The sequence below is a fragment of the Gopherus flavomarginatus genome, chromosome 1 (assembly GCF_025201925.1).
Source record: "Gopherus flavomarginatus isolate rGopFla2 chromosome 1, rGopFla2.mat.asm, whole genome shotgun sequence".
Classification (NCBI taxonomy): Eukaryota; Metazoa; Chordata; order Testudines; family Testudinidae; genus Gopherus; species Gopherus flavomarginatus.
In genome coordinates this window covers 243,215,025-243,220,902 of record NC_066617.1, presented here as the reverse complement: position 1 = coordinate 243,220,902, position 5,878 = coordinate 243,215,025, and the positions used below count along the sequence as shown (strand labels likewise).

Sequence of the window (5,878 nt, the reverse complement as noted above, 5' to 3'; positions counted from 1 at the left end):
GTCGGATTAGGGTTAGTGTGGCCGCAATTCGACGGTATTGACCTCCGGGAGGTATCCCACAGTGCACCATTGTGACCGCTCTGGAAAGTCATCTGAACTCGGATGCACTGGCCAGGTAGATAGGAAAAGCCCCGCAAACTTTTGAATTTCATTTCCTGTTTGGCTAGAGTGGAGAGCTCACCAGCACAGGTGACCACACGGAGCTCATCAGCACAGGTAACAGTGCAGTCTCCAGAGAATCGAAAAAGAGCTCTAGCATGGACTGTACGGGAGGTACTGGATCTGATCGCTATATGGGGAGAGGATTCCGTGCTAACACAACTCTGTTTCAAAAGACAAAATGAAAAAACATTTGAAAACATTTCCAAGGCCATGATGCAGACAGGCCACACCAGGGACTCAGTACAGTGCCATGTGAAAGTTAAGGATCTTAGACAAACCTACCAGAAAACCAAAGAAGCAAACGGAAGGTCCGGGGCATGGCCTAAAACATGCCGCTTCTACGCTGAGCTGCATGCAATTCTAGGGGGGTCCGCTACCACTACCCCACCCCTGTCCGTGGATTCCGAGGTGGGTGTAATCTCAGCCATGCCTGAGGATTCTGTGCCCGCGAAGAGGAGGAGGAGGACGAGCTTGCAGAGAGCACACAGCACGCCGTTCTCCCCAACAGCCAGGAGCTTTTTCTCACCTTGACAGAATTACCTTCCCAGCCCTCCCAAGCCACTAGCCCAGACAATGAAGCCATGGAAGCGACCTCTGGTGAGTGTACCTTTGTAAATATAAAACATGGTTTAAAAGCAAGTATTTTTTAATGATTAATTTGCCCTGAGGACTTGGGATGCATTCGCGGACAGTACAGTTACTGGAAAAGTCTGTTAACATGTCTGAGGATGGAGTGGAAATCCTCCAGGGACATCTCCATGAAGCTCTCCTGGAGGTACTCCAAAAGCCTTTGCAGAAGGTTTCTGGGCAGGGCAGCCTTATTTCGTCCTCCATGGTAGGACACTTGACCATGCTATGCATGTAGCAAGTAATCTGATATCATTGCATGACAAAGACTAGCTGCATATGGTCCCGGTGTTTGCTGGCATTCAAGCAACATCCGTTCTTTATCTCGCTGTGTTATCCTCAGGAGAGTGATATTGTTCATGGTAACCTGGCTGAAATTCAGGAATTTAATTAAGGGGACAGAGATGGCCATTCCTACTGGGCTGTTTGCCTGTGGCTTAAAAGAAATCCTTCCCTGCAGGTAGCCAAGCAGGGGGAACGGGAGGGGGAGTGATTGGCACTGAGCTTTTTCGCGTTTGGCTAGCAGGGATCTTCCCTGCTATCAGCCACGCAGTGGGGGGGGGGGGAAAGGGGTTGATTAGCAGTGATCTTCCATGATACCAGCCACGTGGTGGGGGAGGGGTAAAGCAATCATCCCAGAGAATTGGATGGGGAGTGGTTTCTGCTGCTGCGCGTTAACAGGAAAGAAGCAGCACTCCTTGGGTTTTGCTTGCTATTTGGGAAATGAGGGCACTGGATATATGAAGGCTGCAGAAGACGAAAGACAATGGCTTACCATGGCCGCATGCAACCCAAATTCTACTGCCCGGACCTGTGTCTGTGAGATCTCTAAGACCAGAGCCACAGGCACTCAATATTAAGATGCAAAATATGACCTTGTAGTGAAATCACATGTGCTATGTAAGGTGAATAGTATTGTTCACTGTGAAAAAGTATAACCATTGTTCTGTAAAATGTATCTTTTTAAATACTTCTCTCCCTTTTTTCCCTCCCTCATGGAGCTGCAAATTTTTCAAGCCTCCCTACTCCGTCCTGAAGGCTATCTCAGACAAGGCGGCGGAAAAAAAAGACGCGAGACGAAATGTTCTTGGAAATCATGGAAGTGACCCACAATGAAAGAGCTCATCTGAATGAGTGGAAGGACGTGGTAGGAAATTACAGGAAAGATGCCAGTGACCGTGAGGACAGGAGGGATGAACATGAGGACAGGAGGGACGAACGTGAAGAGAGGAGAGACGCTCAAGATGAGAGGTGGCGGCAGGAAGATCAGCGGTGGCAAGATGCAATGCTGGGGCTGCTGCGTGATCAAACTGACATGCTCCGGCGTATGCTGGAGCTTCAGAAATGGCAGCAGGATCTTAGAGTGCCACTGCAGCCCCTGTATAACCACCCTCCCCCCTCACCATGTTCCTTAGCCTCCTCACCCACCAGATGAGTAAGAACGCGTGGGGGGAGGCTCCGTGCAGCTGCCCACTCCAACCCAGTGGACAGCCCAACCAAAAGGCTGTCATTATTATGAAATTTTTTTAGTGGCCTTTTCCTTCCCTCCTATCCTCCTCCCAAACCCCACCTGGGCTACCTTGTCAGTTCTCTCCCTCTTTTTATAATTAATTAATAAAGAATACATGATTTTTAAACAAGAGTGACTTTATTTCCTTAGAAAGCAAGCTGTGTTCAAAGGGGGGGGTGGCTTACAAGAAATGAGTCAATCAAGGGATGGTGGGTTTCATCAAGGAGCAACAAACACAACAGTCATACTGTACCCTGGCCAGCGATGAAACTGGTTTTCAAAGCTTCTCTAATGCGCACCGCTTCCTGGTGTGCTCTTCTAATCGCCCCGGTGTCTGGCTGCGCGTAATCAGCGGCCAGGTGTTTTGCCTCAGCCTCCCACCCCATCATAAAGGTCTCCCCCTTACTCTCACAGAGATTGTGGAGCACACAGCAGGCAGCAATAACAATGGGGACGTTGGTTTGGCTGAGGTCTGAGCGAGTCTGTAATGTGTGCCAGCGCGCCTTTAAACGGCCAAATGCACATTCTACCACCATTCTGCACTTGCTCAGCCTGTAGTTGAACAGCTCCTGACTACTGTCCAGGCTGCCTGTGTATGGCTTCATGAGCCATGGAATCAAGGGGTAGGCTGGGTCTCCCAGGATAACTACAGGCATTTCAACATCCCCAGCTGTTATTTTCTGGTCTGGGAAGTAATTCCCTTGCTGCAGCCGTTTAAACAGAGTAGTGTTCCTCAAGACGCGAGCGTCATGAACCCTTCTCGGCCATCCCACGTTGATGTTAGTGAAACGTCCCTTGTGAACCACCAGTGCTTGCAGCACCATTGAAAAGTATCCCTTGTGATTTACGTACTGGGTGCCCTGGTGCTCCGGTGCCAAGATAGGGATATGGGTTCCATCTACTGCCCCCCCACAGTTAGGGAATCCCATTGCAGCAAAGCCATCCACTATGACCTGCACGTTTCCCAGAGGCACAACCTTTCGTAGCAGCAGCTTAGTGATTGCTTTGGCTACTTGCATCACAGCAGCCCCCACAGTAGATTTTCCCACTCCAAATTGATTCCCGACTGACCGGTTGCTGTCTGGTATTGCAAGCTTCCACAGGGCTATTGCCACTCGCTTCTCAGCTGTGAGGGATGCTCTTATCTTGGTATTCTGGCATTTTAGGGCAGGGGAAAGCAAGTCACAAAGTTCCATGAAAGTGCCCTTACTCATGCAAAAGTTTCGCAGCCACTGGGAATCGTCCCACACTTGCAACACTATGCGGTCCCACCAGTCTGTGCTTGTTTCCCAGGCTCAAAATCGGTGTTCCATGGTGTAAGGAGGCACCCTGGCTCCCCGCCGCGCCTGAGAGGGACGAGCCAGAGCAGGTGCCTCAGTGGGCGGAGCCAGCACGGCCTGTCCCCGCTCCCCGGAAGTCAAGGGGCGGGACAGGAAGTATAAAAGCCCAGCCCCAGCACTCAGTTGAGAGCAGGCTGCCGGAGAAGACAGACGCCGGTGCCCGGGCTCCTGCCGGGCCCAGCCTGCCCCGCGCCCACTACCCAGAGGAACGCTGGCCTGACCTGCCCCGCGCCCACTACCCAGAGGAGCGCTGGCCTGACCTGCCCCGCGCCCACTACCCAGAGGAGCGCTGGCCTGACCTGCCCCGCGCCCACTACCCAGAGGAGCGCTGGCCTGACCTGCCCCGCACCCACTACCCAGAGGAGCGCTGGCCGGACCTGCCCCGCGCCCACTACCCAGAGGAGCGCTGCCCGGACTTGCCTCAGACCCGGTACCCAGAGGACCGTCGGCCTGACCTACTGTGTGCCCAATATCCCGAGGAGTGGCCTGAGCTTCCCCATGACCGGTACCCAGAGGAGCCCATGGTCTGGGACCCCCCAGACGATGCTGGCAAGGACCAGGTACCCGGAGAGGGGGAGGCTGGAAGTGGCCCGGGGGTAGCCGACCCTGGTTTGGCTCCTGAAGAGCCCGAACCCATGTCAGTGTGTTGCGGCCAGGATCCCCACTGACCGCAGCGGGTCTTGACTGCTGCTAGGGCCCCGGGCTGGAACGCAGTGGAGTGGGAGGGCCTGCGTTCTCCCTGCCACCTCCCCCTCTTCCCGCCTATTGCCACTGCTCTGCCCTGATCCAGAGGGCCAGAGCTAACTAGACTTGTGTTTGGTGCCCCGCCCGAACCAAGGGCTGGGCCCCTTTGACTTTGCCACTGCTCTGTCCTGATCCAGAGGGCCAGAGCTAATTAGACTTGTGTTTGGTGCCCTGCCCGAACCAAGGGCTGGGCCCCTTTTTACTTTGCCACTGCTCTGTCCTGATCCAGAGGGCCAGAGCTAATTAGACTAGTGTTTGGTGCCCCGCTCAAGCCAAGGGCCCGGGCTGATACTGTGTTTGCTCAGCCCCTGCTAGAGGTCTGAGCTTGAACTGCTGGTGCCCCGCCCAAGCCAAGGGCCTGGGCTGATACTGTGTTTGCTCAGCCCCTGCTAGAGGTCTGAGCCTGAACTGTTACTGCCCGCCCTGTCCAAGGGCTGGGGCTTATTTACTTTGAGAGCCCCGACCCCGGCTAGAGGGCCGGGGCTCTACCTTGTTTGCAGACCCTGTTCCCCCTCAACACCTGCGGAGGGGCTAAGCCTACCCGGACTGCAGCGTGCTAGGAGGCGCCCTGGCTCCCCACCGCGCCTGAGAGGGACGAGCCCCGACACGACCGGCTTACACATGGCTAGAACCTGCCCAATTACCAGCAGGATCTCCAACGTGCCGAGGCCCACAGTTTGAGATAATTCTATGTCCATGTCCTCATCACTCTCATCGCCGCTGTGCCATAGCCACCTTCTCCTCGCCTGGCTTTTCAGGTCCCGGTTCAGAATAGACTGCACGAGAATGCGTGAGGTGTTTAAAACATCCATGATTGCTGTCTTGAGCTCAGCAGAGTCCATGCTTGCCATGGTATGGCGTCTGCACAGTTCACCCAGGAAAAAAGGCGCGAAACCGTGGTTTGCCACTTCTTTCACAGAGGGAGGGGTGAGGCTGTATCCAGAAGCACCAGCGACAATGTTTTTTGCCCCATCAGGCACTAGGATCTCAACCCAGAATTCCAATGGGTGGAGGAGATTGCGAGAACTATGGGATAGCTATGGGATAGCTACCCACAGTGCAATGCTCCGGAAATCGACGCTAGCCTCTGTACATGGACGCACACCACCGAATTACTGTGCTTAGTGTGGCCGCGTGCACTCGACTTTAATCTGTTTTAAAAAACCGGTTTCTGTAAAATCCAAATAATCCCGTAGTGTAGACATACCCTTAGAGCAGGCTTGCACAACTTGTAAAGTGGCGAGAACCACATTACTCCAAAGAAAACAGCTGAGGGCCGAAACCCCCCAGCCCCGCAGAAACACCCCGACCCAGCACCGCCCAGCCCTGCAGAAACAAACCCTCCTTCCCCAGTGCCACCCCACCCAAACAGCTGTGGGCCAAAAAGGAAGGTTGGAGGTGGGGAGGTGATACTTGATTTTAAATCAACCAGGGGTTCCCAGCTGAAGAGGTGGCTGGGAGCCCTCCGGGGCAAATTAAAGGGCCCAGGGCTCCG

General features: G+C 54.0%; 1 long non-coding RNA gene across 1 annotated transcript; it reads left to right on the top strand.

Moving 5' to 3' along the window:
* The first annotated feature begins 381 nt into the window (after positions 1 to 381).
* Positions 382 to 2,429, top strand: LOC127039460 (uncharacterized). Its single transcript, XR_007770969.1, has 2 exons — positions 382 to 759; positions 1,791 to 2,429. It is a non-coding gene; the product is annotated as an uncharacterized LOC127039460 (long non-coding RNA).
* Positions 2,430 to 5,878: the final 3,449 nt, after the last annotated feature.